Source organism: Giraffa tippelskirchi, chromosome 6 (genome assembly GCF_054371585.1).
Source record: "Giraffa tippelskirchi isolate mGirTip1 chromosome 6, T2T-mGirTip1v1.2.pri, whole genome shotgun sequence".
Classification (NCBI taxonomy): Eukaryota; Metazoa; Chordata; class Mammalia; order Artiodactyla; family Giraffidae; genus Giraffa; species Giraffa tippelskirchi.
In genome coordinates, this window is record NC_137280.1 from 23,556,428 (window position 1) to 23,571,917 (window position 15,490).

Below are 15,490 nucleotides of genomic sequence, written 5' to 3' on the forward strand. Positions count from 1 at the left end.
TAAAATATTTAGAAATATACTTGAGATAGAAAATTTTAACATTCCACTATAAATTATGTCATATCAGATCAAAAAAAAAGATTTGAAAAATTAATTTATAATCAAATTAATGATTCACTCTGAAAACACTTTACATAATTTTTAAAGCAACGAAGTAAAACTAACATGCTAACCTCCACAAGACCAAAAAAGAAATATAAGCTCTGCAAAGTTAAAATATAGCAGGTTAGTTTATAGATTGCAAAGCAATAAAAAGATAAATTCATAATGGAAATTTAAACCAAAAAACCTAAACAACTTCAAAATGAAGTGTTTCTTCTACTGGATCACATGTTATAGAATATAGTCAAAGCTGTTGAAAGGCAAAAATGCAAAATCTTTATTACTGCTTTTAAAAAGTAACAAATGGAAATTTTAAAACAAACATTCAAGAAGCTATAAAAATAATGTGCCTCCTTCTATATCTTTTATTTTTTTGGATAGGTAAGAAGTGGATTTATTAATATAGGATGCTTGTGAGGGATGCAGGCGAGCAGGCAAGGGGGGGTTGCCTTCTCTACCTTTTAAATATTGGAGTTTCCCAGCCCTAGATTCTTTTCCCATTCTGTTACGAGGTAATTTCATCCATTCCCACTGTTTCATTTGCCATTCATGTGGCAAGTGATATAATTAAAGAAAGATTTTAAAATCTAAAACAGAATAGAAATAGAATAAAAGTTTCAAACTGAAGTTCAACAGACAAAATTAGCACTTCCAGTTTCTGCTGTGACATGAAAAGAGCTTGGAAGTCATCTCTCCAATCTTTATAAAGAGAAAAAGGCTGAACAAGTATGACTGCTGTGCCAAGAGGTCTACTCCAGTAGTCCCAAACAGAGGAAATAAGGCCTCTGCCACCTTGATAATGGGTACTCCAGGGTCCCTTAAGCCTTCAGATAACCACAGCCCCAGCCAACAAAGCACTGTAACCTTATGACCCCAAATAATGACCAATTCACTGAGTATATACTGAATGTGACCAACAGAGACTATGAGAGATAATAAATCATTTATTGTTGCTTTAGACTGATGTATTTATTAGGTTACTAATGCAGTATTTTGATAGGCACAGGAAAGAGACATAGAAACACTTTGGAAAAAAGTCACATTAAGTATAGAGAAAAACAGAGATATTGACTGAAAATTTTCCCAAGACTGATGAAAATCATCTTCTATCATCATCAGCTCACTCAAATATTTCCATGAATTCTAAGTAAAGTTAAAAGAAAAAAAAAAAAGATAACACCTAGATATCATAATGAAACTACAGAACTTCAAAGGCAGAGAGATCTCTAGGGAAGCCTAAGAGAAAAAGATAAACAATCTTCAAAGGGTGAAAAGTTAAACTGATAACAGATTTTCAATAGCAACAATGGAACCCAGAAATCTATGAAATGAGGGGCTCAATTTTGCTAAAAGAAGGGAACAATCAAGATTCTATACCTAGAATGACTGTAACCAAAAAGTCATCACAACTAAAAGAAATAAAAAATGTATTCAGAGATGGATAAACAGCAAGCTTGTTATCAATAAAATATTACTAAAGAAAATTCTAAAATATGTGTTTCAGACACATGGAATAGGATCTCTGATGAAAAGCTTAAACTTCAAGAAGGAGACGGTTATATAGATAAGTTCAATAAAATATTGATGGTATAAAACAACAACACTATTATCTTTCTGGATTAAAATAAAAAGAATATAAGTTAGAATTCAAATACATGACAACACTAGGATATAAATGGGGGACAGGCGACTGAAATAAGCTATGCTAAGTTTTGTATATTGTCCAGGGGGAATAAATATTTTTTATGAAGTCTAGATCTTAATAATGTAAAATTAATTAATGAATGAATGTTAAAATCTCTAGGAAAATTCTTGAAATAATACCTCTTTTATTATTTATAAAAGAAATAAAAGTCTGTCACTGATGGAATGGATAAATAAGTTATGGGATCATACAAAGAATCTCGACACAATGATATGAGTAAGCTACAACTATGTGCATCCATGTGGACAAATTTCAAAAATATTGTGTTAAGCACAAGAAAACCAGACATAGAAAAATACATACAATATTATTCTATTTACATAAATTTCATAAACACTCACAACCTCACAACATATTCTTTATTTGTACATATGCTGGTAGTAAAAACTTTAAAGAAAAGCAAGGGGTTGGTTGACACAAACATCAGAAAGGGAAGAGGTACAAATGGGCAGGAACACAAAAAGACACTGGAAATTTCTTAAATAATGAGTACATAGAAATCTAACTATTTTTAAATTGCACATATACACTCTCATATCCTTCTTGTTTAGGGACGTGCTATATTTTACAAACATACACCAAGAAATCCTTCTTTTTTTCTAAGAAGCAAAATTCCTGCAAATACTAATGTATCTAGTAGGGCTCTTAGTTGTAAGCAAAAGAATGCACTGCAAAGAACTCAAGAAAAAAAAATCTATTTTGTTAAGTATATTATGCAGTCACTGAATTTCTATTAGAATCAGCTAGTCCAACATGGAAACCATGATGGCAGAATGATGCCCAGGTTACTCTGCTGGATGGTCCCTGAGCAACTGCCTCTTCAGCAATCACAGGGTAGATGTTACTTCTGCACACACTGGGCAGTGGACATTGTCACTAGATTTTCTGTCTCTGGAAGTTTCATGGCCCTGCTCTCTTCAGCATTGGAATTGATTTATGAAATACCTCCTTTCTTTGTGACACTAGTTTCAAAACGATGGAGAATGGGCCTACGTAATATGACAGAGAAGTTGAACACAACAGAATTGTAAAGCATCATTCTCATTGGAGTTTATATGAATACCATCTCCCTCAGCAGTGCAGTACAATAATAGGAGTCTGCAGAAGCCTTGGCACATGGCACATGCTTGAAAAATGAGTTTCTGGATTCTAGCTTCTAAAGGTGTGGACTACTGAAGTGGGAAACTCCCCAGATTCAGGGAAGGTGTTAGAAAATGTTAGGTGGCTCTTATGGACTGAATTATGCTCCCTACAAAACTTGTATGTTGAAGCCTTTGTCCCTTTAGGGTGGGCCATAATCCAATCTGACTTATGTCTTCAAAAGAGGAAATTTGGACATATAAAAAGATGTCAGGGATGTGCACTCACAGAAGAAAGGCCATGTGAAGACACAGCAAGAAGGAGAACATCTGCAAGTCAAGGAGAGAAGCCTCAACAGAAACCAAACACACTAGTACCTTGATAGTGGATGTCTGGCTTCCAGAACTGTGAGAAAATCAATTTCTGTTGTTTAAGCAACCTAGTTTGTAGTATTTTGTTACAGCAGCTTTAACAAACTAATACAGTGGTGCAAAGGGGTAGGGCATGTATTCACTGAAACTGCTCACAAGAGAAAAAAATGGGACTAAAAATAATTTTCAAGTCAGAATAGTAATTAGCTTTGTAGAAGTTTTGACTAGGATGTTGGAAATGATTTATATCTGGATTTAGTTGGTGGTTAGAGGAGTGTGTGTGTGTATGTGTGTGTGTGTGTATTTAAAATTTTATTAGGCTTGTGCACATTACTATACATATATTTTACTTTCAAATAAAAAGTTAATTTTTAAAAACTACTACAAAAATGCCAGATACCAGCTTTACTGGTAAGGTCTTTCATATTATCAAAAACTAGATATTTTTTCAAGCTATACAAACTGCCACAGAGTCTGGAAGTAAAGCTATTGAATTAATTTTATGAAATTAGCATAATTCTGAAACTGAGACCAGATAAATAATTGAACCAATGTCACTTAGAAATACTGATTTTAAAAAGTAAATTATTAGCAACACATCTTAAAGGTACATTAACAAATAAATCTTTCACCAAGATAATGCAGGATTTATTCCACGAATGCAGATAGTCCACTGCTGAGTTTATTAATGTATTCTACCACCTATGCCAGTAGATGTCAAATGGCATTCCATACAGATTCCTGATTTTGGAAATGAACAAACAAGCAAAACCAGAAATACCTGTTCAAGGTTTTTAAAATATCTGGTAAAATCAGGAAGCTGAGTGGATATCCACTATCATCACTATTGGTTAACGTTGCACCAACTAGAAGTTCCAGAACAATGAGATAAAACAAAAACAGACAGGATTAAAGGCTATTGTTTGTAGAGACTATAACCATATGCTTGGAAAACTAGTGAAAATCAAAGCTCTAAAATTAATGGGTTTTCAGCAAAGTAGCAGAATAGAAGATAAATATGCTAAAAAGTAATAGCATTCTTTTCAATAAGCTAAAAGAAATAATTGGAATGATACATGGTTTTCATGTTTTTCAGAGGTCAGTTTGGTCAGACATAATCAAAATCCTTGGAGGAATTAATAATTCGTCTCCTAGAAATCTAACTTATGAGGACAAATTAGCATTTAGATAATTAGTAATAAACCAAGATGTTCACTGCAATGTCACTAAGCTAACAAACTGCAGCATAATGTAATTTTTGTGATAGGAAATTGGTTAAATATATCACAGTACATTCATAAGATAGACCCGTAGGCCTCCATTAACAATTACGTACTTGAATTATTAAAATAATGAGGCAATGTCTATAATATAAAGCTATATGAAAAGAATGGCCTGCAAAACTTTGTATTGCTTCATTAAAACATCATATAAAAATAGTAAAATACCAGGACTAGAAGACAAATATGTCAAAATTAAGTGATGATTATTTATGTAAAGGATTATGTGATTGCTTTTACTTTTCTCTGTTTAATGTTTATTTATTTATTGGCTGTGCTGGGTCTTAGTTGTGGCATACAGGATCTTTTAGTGTGGCACGAGATCTTTTTTAGTTGCAGCATGTGGGATCCAGCTCTCCAACCAGGGTGATCGAACTTGAGCCTCCTGCATTGGAAGCATGGAGTCTTAGCCATTGGACCACTAGGGAAGTCCCTCTTTTCCTTCTATTTGTTTTTTATGCTTTTCTGTATTTACATTTTCTATGATATTCATTTTATAATCACACAAATATAGATGCTATTAATAATATATCAAATTATTGTCCCTAGATGGTGGGATCTGGGGCAGGTTTCTGGTTTTATGAAATTCTAATTTTTTAATGTATTAAGTTTATAATTTGACTTTTTATGAAAATCTTTTTCACATTATAGCCTCATCTCAGAGACCAACTGAGCACACTTTAAGGTGTCTGAGGGCTCTTGCCAAAAATGAGCTGCCTTTCCTTTTCCTGAAAGTTGTGAGCTAGAAAGTGAGTAGAAATTACCTGTGATTGGTGAAGGTTTTATCACTGTATTTCAGAATGGGATTTTCAGTGGTGCAATAGCTCTAATTGTTAGAAAGCTCTCATCTAATTGCTTCCAACAAGTGGTTCTAATTCTGTCCTCTCAGGTCTCTCAGAGTATGTCTAATCCTTCCTTCATATGCAAGCCCTTCAAATATTTGAAAACTTTTCATCCCCCCTGGGTTTTCTCAAGTCTGAATGCCTCCAGATTCTTCAACTATTTCTCATAGGTCATGATTTTGTCTCTACAACACTGATGCCATCCTTCAGACATATTCCTTTATTTCAGACATAGCGAATGAGAAAACCTTATTGACAAGCCATCACAAAGATGAAAAGTCAATGGTAAGGTTTCAGTTTTATTTCTCAGTGCTATCTATTAGAAAAAAAAAGTTTTCCTTTTGAAAGTTAATTTACAGGAAGTATTCTTCATTGTAACTCAAGTATTCAGAAAATACTAGGTTAAGGATGCATTTTATTAAATTATATTACTTCTGGGAGCATAGAGGCAGTACAGGCTAGTGTTTAGGAGCATAGGATTTGGAATCAGAGCATCTGGGTTCCAATCCTTCTATACCATTTATAGCCGTATGACCTTGAGCATGACTGTGTTTATATCCTTCTCTGTAAAATGGATGGCAATAATACTAAACATCTCATGGGTTGCTGAGAACTAAACAGGATAATGTATGTAAAGCACTTAAGTCACAGTGCATGGCACACGGTAGTCTTTTCAAGTAAAACTTTATATATGTTCTCAAAGTCATTTAAATATCGTCAGAATAAGTCTACATGAAGACAGCAATTATATGCAGCATCTACACAAAGATAGAAAGCATAAGTTATTAACAGTGGTTTTTGCAATATTTCATTGTTCTCAGGGCGTGACTTTATTTAAACACTCAATTTTAGAAATTTGAATCAGTGGATACAGAACTTTATTGTGAAAAATATTAATACGGCATCTGGATCAATTAACAAAGTTCAGTGTTCCCGGAAATAATGAGGGTTTGATTCTTAAGAGAGAACAGTTTCACAATGAAAACTACCACTTTATTGAGTAGTTAACCCTGTGCCAACTACTCACTCAGAGTGGAGGAGGAGGAAGGGCAGGAAGAGGAGAAAGGAGGATGAGGAGAGCAGGTAAGGGAGGGAGGGGAAGGGCAAAAAGGAAAATCGTGAGTACTCGCTAACATGGACTGAGTGCAGGCACTGTGTATAAATTGCTTCATTTAACCTCATAACCCTATGAAACAGGTATCAGAAAAAGTCTTTGGAGAAGTTAAGAAACTTATCCAGGACCAAGCTGTAATAATTTTTAATTGGCCAAAAAGAAATGAAACCTAGTTCTAAGTCACTAAGTTATTATTAGGGGGAAAAACTGTTTAGGTAGGATGAAGGTCTGGAATCTAAATGACAGAGTAGAGCTAAGTGTGAATTTGAGTGGAGTGGGCAGGGAATAAAAATAATTCTTTGCTTTCTGCATTTCTGAAGGCATTATCCAAGACACGCTAAGTATATATATATATGTATATATATAAAGACCTTTAGATGACACTAAATCAATTTTTCATTACAAAGGAATTGACTGGTAAAGGTCAAGCTGCTGCTGCTGCTGCTGCTAAGTCGCTTCAGTCGTGTCCGACTCTGTGCGACCCCATAGACAGCACCCCACCAGGCTACCTCGTCCCTGGGATTCTCCAGGCAAGAGTACTGGAGTGGGTTGCCATTGCCTTCTCCGGGTAAAGGTCAAGAGCAACACTTACAAGACTAGGTAACATTCTCAATCCTTTCTTCTACTTAATTCTAATTTCTGTGAATGTAAAATGAAACATGGAAGATAAAAACACTTTTTCTTTTCAGTCAAGGTGATTTTTAAATTTGGTAATTTTAGAAAGGTCCATGTTTGCCTCAATTTGATAAAATAAAGCTTACCAAAATGGGAATTAGCTTTAACCAATGTTTTCTTAAATTCATACACCAAAGGAAACCTTTCAGGAATCAGCAGCCTGTTTTAGTCATGGCATGTTCACTTTCAGAGAGATGTAGAATTTGGAGGGTGATGTTGCCAAGCCAGTGCTTTCTTCTTCTCGATACACACCTGATTAAAGGCTACAGGATCAAAGAGCAAACCACTTATAGCAAAGTGCTGCAGACCCAAAAGCTCATCTGTGAATGGAATCATTTAAAACTATTTTAAAGGGTCATCACAAAGAGGGTATTTATTTTTAGAAATGCATTCTCTTTTGATACAAAGAAAAATGTTGGCCATTTCCCTTATGTTTATAACAACATTCCAATTTAATCTTCAGTTTAAAAATTCTTTAATTATTGCACAACTGTGTTTTGTTGATTGCACAACACCCATGGCTCTGTTCTACAAGAGTGTGTGTGTGTGTGTGTGTGTGTGTGTAGATTGCTTCACTTTATGGTAATAATATATGTTAAAGCTAAGATCTACAATTTTTATTCCACTGAGGAAAGCTTTAAATATGAAGGATGGGGGGAAAAGTCTGATAGAAAATATTCTGTTATAGAAACCATTATATTTTTACTAATTTCATTATTACTTACCCAAATATTTTTCTGGTAACAGCAGTGAAGCTGGAAAAGGAGCGTGGTATTGTATGTATCTGTTCCGAAAGTTTATTCTTAATTCCACATCCATGTTCTTCACCACTTAATGTCACTGACTTTATGTCATGTGCATATATTGAAGGATTTCAAGTAAAAGTAACCCATACATGTTAGAATTATTCTTAGGGTGATGATTAGAATCTTGTACAGAAGAAGGTCTTCCAATCTAAATTTCCTTTCTTGGTTATGATTATCACTGAAAAATCTGGAAGAACACATGCCAAAATACAACTGCATGTTTTTTTGTCCAGTCATACATAAGAACCTAGTCTAATTATTCTTGAATTAAAACCAAAAGCAAGTTCACAAGAGTTGTGCTCTTTTAAATACTGAAGCTCCATCTAGTACTCAGAAATTCAGTGAGTTGTATTTACTTCATTTTTGTTTATAGTGAAATTAAAAGTTGAAAGACAAAAAAACTGTAAATGTAAATAAGTTATGTGAGAAAAACTCTGCACAAAACTTTATACCTTTGTGTCTTTGGCATGTCTATTTTGAGCAAATATATTGTTCTAATGTAGTACAACTTTAAAGTTTTTTCTTTCATTGTTTTATATAATTTAAGAGTGAACTTTTAAAAATAAGCAAACAAACAAAAAACAAAAGAAGTTTGTCTACTCCTAGAAGACAGAACCCAAAAAACACTGGGTAAATTAAAACACACACACACACACATTAGTTCTGCTTCTCTACAATTTAGTCATTATAGTAGAATATAAGTTTCAAACACACAAAACCTCGAGTCTCCTGGTACATCTTAGGTTACCATCTCTTATTCCACTGGCATTCCTATGTCAGAGCAGAGCGTTCTTAGGATAATTTAGCTGAAAAAAGAGGAAAAAAGCTACAGTTCTTCCTTGCTGTCTATTCAAATATCCAGAGATGCCAAAGGGAATTCTCTCATTTTTTCTTTAGATGCTCCAAAAGGAAGAAAATTGTTCTAGCATTTTTTAAACTTTGATGAATGATGAACTTAAATTTCATTCGGTTACTTAGTAAAAGAATGCAGCATCTCATAAAATAAATTCTGTCAGTATGGGACTTAAAAAGAAAACAAATAATAAACTATATCGTCAACTGCTCTTCCCAGAGTTCCTTAAGCCACTACTGGTTAGATAAGAAATGGCTGCCAGGTGATCAAATGGTAAACCTGAAAACTAATGGCCAAGTTACAATACAAGACTGTTTTGAGACTCACTTGAAATGATGTAAATCATTACAAGTGAATGTTAACTAAAAGTGGAAAATGAAGCAAATATGAGGTATTATTGGCTGTCAGTGAAACCTCATTTGAGTCCTACAGATCTTCAGAGAACAAGGCCCAGGTCCCAAGACAAGGGAGTTATGGCTAGACAACCAAGAATGATCTCTAATTATGTCATTTATTCAATGCATGAGACAGGGTGCTCAGGGCTGGTGCACTGGGATGACCCTAAGGGATGGGATGGGGAGGGGGGTGGGTGGGGGGTTCAGGATGGGGAACACATGTATACCCATGGCTGATTCATGTCAATGTATGGCAAAACCCACTACAATATTGTAAAGTAAGTAGCCTCCAATTAAAATAAATAATTAAAAAAATAAAAATAAAAAAACATTATGGGCTTCCCAGGTGGCGCTAGTGGTAAAGGACCCACCTGCCAATGCAGGAGATGTAAGAGACATAGATTTGATCTCTGGGTTGGGAAGATCCCCAGGAGGAGGGAGTGGCAATCCACTCTAGGATTCTTGCCTGGAGAATCCCATGGACAGAGGAGCCTGGCGGGCTACAGTCCATAGGATTGTGAAGAGTCAGACTCGACTGAAGTGACTTAGCACAGCACACTAAAACACCTACTGAAACATACAGATCACTTAGAATTCTGGACAACTATTCACACATTCTGCCCAGTATTTTGTAGGCCTGGTTATACTAACTCACCAGCAGAAATTTTAGTTTTTAAGAATGATAACAAGTTTCAGTACTTGTCACAGCTTCTTAAGTTTTGTCCCTATTAACGTAGTGTTTACATTTAAGGTAGTATATATGGTACCAATGTACTGACCTTTTGATACACAAAGATAAAGCTTCTGACTTGCCACTAGGAGATTCATGACTTGCTTTGTTTTTAAAAGTTGTGTTAATTTTAAGCAGATCTACGTGAACCCTTTTCTGGTCTTCTCGCATCCAATGGCACACACTTAGGAAACACTGGCAAAGGTTCAAGGTCCAAGTCTCTGGCTAGGAGTGGAGAAACACTTATTGACTTCTGCACAGATGACCAACAGCCCCATTTTAATTAGCAAACTGAACAGACATAACCAACCAGTGCATCCTCTCTATGCAGACTATTTCTCTTTAAAATAAAGACATACTCCCTAAGTTGAAGAAGCCAGAGGGAATCACACCAATGCCCTCTCTGCTAGACTGCTGCTTTAATGTTTACCAAACACCACCTATGTACCTGAATAAACAAATAGGTAGTGGAGGAAATATCTACTAAGTATCTACTATTATGTCTACTGTTTAGGAGTACAAAGATGAACCAATTATGGTAACCAGGCTTAAAAGGAAATGTAGAGGTTAAGAAAAACAACATATCTACAAATAAATGCAAGCTAATACTATGTTTTACTCCCTCAGAAGAGCACCCGATTTCAAGCCCTGATCAAGTAAGACTGTCTTTCGGCAATCCAATTGTTTTTTTCCATGCTATTCTGCACATAAGTCATCTGCTGGTCCTCAAACAGCTGCTATCTAACACTGATGCACATGGAATCTTAGAAGTATACTTTTAAGTCATCAGACTTACACACACAGACGTATACTTCGCTTATTTACCTAGAACTGTGTCTAAGCACCCATGCTGTTTCCCAGTTCAAAATGTCAACTTCTCCATTGTCCTCCCAATACTTAAAAACAAAATTAATCAATTTGGCATTGTTCTCCCAATCTCATTAGGCTAAATGGAAGTCAGCATGAGAGTCACAGTTTTAGAACCAAAATAGGAGATGCTTAATGTTATTTCTTGCAGATTCTAATAGTCAAACAGTTTATTAAATACAGGAGATGAAAAATTAACAAACCTTAACAGTGTTTGTGCTACCTCTCCAGTAAGTTAACACTTTTCCAGAGGATGGTATGATCTCTGAGAGAATTAAAATGTGTGGGAGTGAATTATTTGCATGGAAAATACATAAAACAATTTAACAGCAGGCTTCTTCTAAGAGTCTAATTAAAGACTCATTGGAAGTTTTAAACATTTCACTCTAGCCCTGACCTTGGTTACTTCTCTTACTGATGGTCTTTACTGCTCCGTTATTTTACCACTGACGTCTAAGGCTGAGGCAAATCTGATTTAGGGCTTCAATCGCTTCTGTATTAGCATTGCACTAAAACCAAAAGAGTTTACTTTCCAAGTGACCTCTTCAAGATGCATGAGGATGTTTGAGGATAACTGTATCTCTTCCTTCGTCCACACATCCAACTGGAAAACAAAATATTGGTTAGATATGGGGATCAACAGTAGGCTGACAAACAAATTCCAAGTTCAGAATATTGTCATTTTAGAAGTCAATAGTTTTATAGGTTGTTTAGCTGTGAAGTACAGAGGAAGGAAAATATCTGAGATCATTAGGATATCTGCTTCTATTTTTGCTTCTACCAAGAAAGAGCCAAGACCAAGAGAAAGTTTTCAAACTTCTCATAAATTGCAGTATCGTGTAGATTTTAACAAGTTCTCCAGTGACCTTAACCATTAAAAAAAAAAAAAGAAAAGATACTATAACAACACTTCATCAGTCTATTTTCAAATACAACAGTACCTAACAAACTGTATTATATTTGTGTCTGTGTCTCAGACATCAACTGTGAACTCATGGAAAGAAGTGCTGGGGAACTCTGTAAGCTTTTGAACAGGTACATTTATCAAACTTTCTCCCTCCAAGTCCACAATTTTTCCTTTGTACCATTCTGAACATTTATTCATTCATTCAATAGTTTGTGTGTGTTAAGTTGCTTCAGTCATGTCTGACTCTTTGCAACACTATGGACTATAGCCCACCAGGCTCCTCTGCCCATGGGATTCTCAAGGCAAGAATACTGGAGTGGGCTGCCACACCCTCCTCCACGGGCTCTTCCCAACTCAAGAGACTGAACCCACGTCTTTTACGTCTCCTGCATTGGCAGTCATGTTCTTTACCACTAGCACCACCTACAAAGTCTATTCAATAGTTTATTAAGGGCCTAATACAAGCCAGGCATTAAGAATTTGGCAATGAATAAGACGAGTATTATCCATAGACAAATGAAACTGATAGTCTAGGACAAATATTAAACAATTAATTATAAAATTATTAATGTAAGTGGGGTTCAGTTCAGTTGCTCAGTCATGTCTGACTCTGTGACTCCGCGGACTGCAGCACACCAGGCTTCCCTGTCCATCACCAACTCCGGAGCTTGCTCAAACTTATGTCCATTGAGTTGGTGATGCCATCCAACCATCTTTTCCTCTGTCATCCCCTTCTCCTCCTGCCTTCAGTCTTTCCCAGAATCAGTTCTTTTCTAGTGAGTCAGTTCTTTGCATTGGGTGGCCGAAGTATCAAAGCTTCCATTTCAGCATCAGTCCTTCTAATGAATATTTAGAATTGATTCCCTTTAGGATTGACTGGTTTGATCTTGCAGTTCAAGGGATTCTCAAGAATCTTCTCCAGCACCATAGTTCAAAAGCATCAATTCTTTGGCATTCAGCTTTCTTTATGATCAAACACTCACATCCATACATGACTATTGGAAAAACCATAGCTTTGAATAGACAGACTTTTGTGGGCAAAGTAATGCCTCTGCTTTTTAATATGCTGTCCATGTTGGTCATAACTTTTCTTCCAAGGAGTAAGCATCTTTTAATCTCATGGCTGCAGTCACCATCTGCAGTGATTTTGGAGCCCGAGCCCAAAGTCTATCACTGTTTCCATTGTTTCCCCATCTATTTGCCATGAAGTGATGGGACCAGATGCCATGATCTTAATTTTCTGACAGTTTTAATACAGCTTTTTCATTCTCCTCTTTCACTTTCACCAAGAGGATCTTTAGTTCCTCTTTGCTTTCTGCCACAAGGGTGGTGTCAGCTGCATATCTGTTATTCACATTTCTCTCTTCAATCTTGATTCCAGAGTGTGCTTCATCCAGCCCAGCATTTCACATGATGTACTCTGCATATAAGTTAAATAAACAGGGAGACAATATACAGTATACAGTCTTGATGTACTCCTTTTCCAATTTGGAACCAGTCCGTTGTTCCATGCCTGATTCTAACTGTTGCTTCTTGACCTGCATACAGGATTCTTAGGAGGCAAGTAAGGTGGTCTGGTATTCCCATCTCTAAGAATTTTCCACAGTTTGTTGTGATCCACAGAGTCAAAGGCTTTCGCATAGTCAATGAAGTACATGTTTTTCTGGAATTCTCTTGCTTTTTCTATGATCCAACAGATGTTGGCAATTTGATCCCTGGTTCCTCTGCCTTTTCTAAATCCAGCTTGAACATCTGGAAGTTCTCGGTACATGCACGGTTGAAGCCCAACTTGGAGAATTTTGAGCATAAATAATACAAATGAGATAAACTGTAACATAATAATCTAGCCTAGTCTAGGTGTAAAAGAAATTTTCCTTTAGTAAGGAAATGTCAAGTTTTCTTTGCTAACTGAGTTGAGTTCTGGAGAAAAAATAAACTGAAAGTACATGAGTGCTTCTGGAAAGTGGGAGACAGGAGAAAAAATTTATTCCCAAGTAGAGGGAACAGGATTACAAACATTAAAGCACAGGGAGGTCTCTTGCTCTTTAGAGAAGTATTTTTCAAATGTGAATTGATACCAATTAGATTATGAAACCAACAGAACAGAATAGAAAAGACATCACCACAAATAGAAAGGGTGGGAATTGTTTTATAAACTTTTGCATCAAATATGTTTTTATAGTATTGGGTTATAATGTAATGTTTCTTAGAGCCAAAATCGCTGGAAGTTACTGCTCTGAAGGGCAGAGAAGGTCAGTGTGGCTTGAGGCTGGTATACAAGGAGGATGCAACAAGCAGCTATTAGATAATGACAGTCAGGGATTCAGTCTTTAGGCTAACAATGGGGAGCCTCTGAAGAATTTTAACCAAGGAAGAAAAACAATCAGATTTAAATTCAAAAAGACTAGTCTCATATGGAAAAACGCTGGGAAAGGTGGGAGGGGAAATGTCAAGAATACTTACAGGGAGAGTAACTCAGAAGCTACTGTACTCATCAAACAATGGATGCCAGCATGGGTAAGAGTAGTGGCAGGGAAGTAGTTTCAAAACACGAAATACAAAATCCATGAAAATCATTGAAATAAAAAACTGAATGGATGTTTAACAACAAATCAGAAACAGCTGAAGAGATCATTAATGAATCCGAAAACAAATCTGAAGAAATTACCCAAAATCTAATGCAGCACAGATGACAGAGGTAAAAAATATGAAAGGTAGGGAGGTTTATCTGGTGTGAGAACTCAAATCCTGAGGAACTGAAAAAAGAGAAATATTCAAAGAGTTACTTTTCCGGGACTAATGCAAGACAAAATCTATTTTCAGAATCAAGAGGCCCAATAAATACCATCAGTTCAGTCGCTCAGTCGTCTCCGACTCTTTGCAACCCCATGAATTGCAGCACGCCAGGCCTCCCTGTCCATCACCAACTCCCGGAGTCTATTGGGCACTTACTGACCTGGGGAGTTCATCTTTCAAGTGTCCTATCCTTTTGCCTTTTCATACTGTTCATGGGGTTCTCCAGGCAAGAATACTGAAGTGGTTTGCCATGCCCTTCTCCAGTGGACCACATTCTGTCAGACCTCTCCACCATGACCCATCCGTCTTGGGTGGCCCCACACGGCCTGGCTTAGTTTCATTGAGATAGACAAGGCTGTGGTCCGTGTGAACAGATTAGCTAGTATAAGTAAAATTCACTTAACCACAGTGTTGTAAAACTGAAAAACACCAGTGGAAAGGAAATGCTAAAAGCCAATTTGAGGGAAAAAAGTCCAGTCACAAAAAAGAATGAACGAGGAAATGGGTATTATTGTACAAAATAATGTCTTAATTTATGAAGTTACAATGAAAAGGACAGACTATGGACACAAATAAGAAGTGGAGAGAAAGATGACTGCAGTAGCAGCTTTCTTCATATTGTTGACAGAGAGCAAAGATATTAAATCCGAGACACTAAGGACTTCCCAGGGGTCCAGTGGTGAAGAATGCACCTGCAAATGCAGGGGACATGGGTTCCATCCCTGCTCTGGAAGACTCCACATCCCCTGAGGCAACTAAGCCCGTGCACCACAACTACTGAGCCCACATTCCAGAGCCTGAGCCGCAACTACTAAAGCCTGCATGCCCTAGAGCCCATGCCCCACAAGAGAAGCCTCCACTCACAACTAGAAAAAGCCTGTGGGCAGCAAACACTAAGACTCCACATGGTTATTAGAATTTCTAGGGTGACTGCTATAAAAATATAATGCTTAGTCGCCCAACTAAT

The 15,490-nt window shown here is 36.4% G+C and overlaps 1 long non-coding RNA gene across 6 annotated transcripts in view; it reads right to left on the bottom strand.

Moving 5' to 3' along the window:
• The window catches only part of LOC145510896 (uncharacterized), a 68,954-nt gene extending 57,530 nt beyond the window's left edge, over positions 1-11,424 (bottom strand). For 2 of the 6 annotated variants that reach the window (XR_014057293.1, XR_014057291.1), the window contains exons 1-3: positions 11,024-11,424; positions 10,003-10,178; positions 7,895-8,162 (exon numbers count right to left, since the gene is read on the bottom strand). This is a non-coding gene — a long non-coding RNA (uncharacterized LOC145510896). Of the gene's footprint in view, positions 1-6,243; positions 8,782-10,002; positions 10,179-11,023 lie in introns of those variants that run through there. The other 4 variants (XR_014057289.1, XR_014057290.1, XR_014057294.1 and 1 more) reach the window with 4 other exon arrangements.
• Positions 11,425-15,490: the final 4,066 nt, after the last annotated feature.